At 30.0% G+C, this 1,189-nt stretch overlaps 1 pseudogene; it reads right to left on the bottom strand.

Moving 5' to 3' along the window:
- The window catches only part of LOC113373469, a 2,764-nt pseudogene extending 2,221 nt beyond the window's left edge, over window positions 1-543 (bottom strand).
- Window positions 544-1,189: the final 646 nt, after the last annotated feature.

Genomic DNA, 1,189 nt, shown 5'->3' on the forward strand with positions numbered 1-1,189 from the left:
CTCGAGTGCAATGTATTACAGAACACGTAACATAATACAAAATTCATTCAATCATCATAATCCGCCATCCGCCAAAAATAAGCACATTTAACAAAATTTATAATCTGATATTTATCCATGTTTACGATTTATTGCATGCGCACAGATCTCGCCATGTTTGTGTCGCAACAAAAGAACAGCACTAAAGAAACACGAAACTTGATATTCACAGGTGATATTTTAACATAACCTTTAAAAACTTTCTTAACTCGATAAAAATTTCGATTATTTCGATTTATCGGCGTTACCTAATTTTTCAATCACATATTGTTTGTTCTCCATTACACGAAAAATTAACACTGGTGCAAGACTACTGACAGACACGGTGTGACAGCTGATCAGAGCCATAGAGGGGCGAAGAATACTTGTCGGTGGTACTTTGTTGGCTTTTTGTTCGTCGATATTAACGGAAACACCTGGAGACATCTCTAGTTGAGCTTTAAGCTGCGAGGTTGATGATACTGGGGTTGGAGCTTTCGGGGGAGATTTGAATGCCGCGCGCATGCATTTACCGGTTGTTTATGAGATTTATTTGAAACTTGGGTTTTGGTGTTAATAAAAATTAGGTGTAGTTGTCGACTATTTGTTAGTAGCTTTGTGTAAATTGTGAGCAAAGTAAAATATCTTATTTAAAATTTTACACAATAGTATTTGATGACTCTAATAAAGCATCACGTTAGTATGTTTGTGTAATAAATAATAATATCTACTATTCAAAAATACAACTTTGACAAATAAAATTTGATAGTGGTAAATGTTTCTAAGAATGAATTTATATATTGAAAAATATTTATTTATAATGTGTTCAACGTTTTCTGAAACTAGAAGATTATACAAACTCTATAGTTACTTAGCTTTCTAAAACCATTCTCAAGAAGATTGAAAAAGAATTGATATATTAAAATTTAGCACAATAATTTCATATTTGTATTTATAAGTGTGAGTGAATGAATTAGGCCAAATGGATCATAAGATATTGTAATCTGATAACTGTTAAAAAAAAATTTAAAAAATGTAAAATATGTATATGAAAAACACAAAACGTACGTTTCCATTAATCAACTAATTTATTTATGCTGGAAAGTGCATTTTTTGTTTATATTTATTCTGCATATAAAGTGTTCATAGTTACAATAATTTAAAAAAAAAT

Source organism: Ctenocephalides felis, unplaced genomic scaffold (assembly GCF_003426905.1).
Source record: "Ctenocephalides felis isolate EL2017-DRISC unplaced genomic scaffold, ASM342690v1 CF-g0.4_SCAFFOLD_01604, whole genome shotgun sequence".
Lineage (NCBI taxonomy): Eukaryota > Metazoa > Arthropoda > Insecta > Siphonaptera > Pulicidae > Ctenocephalides > Ctenocephalides felis.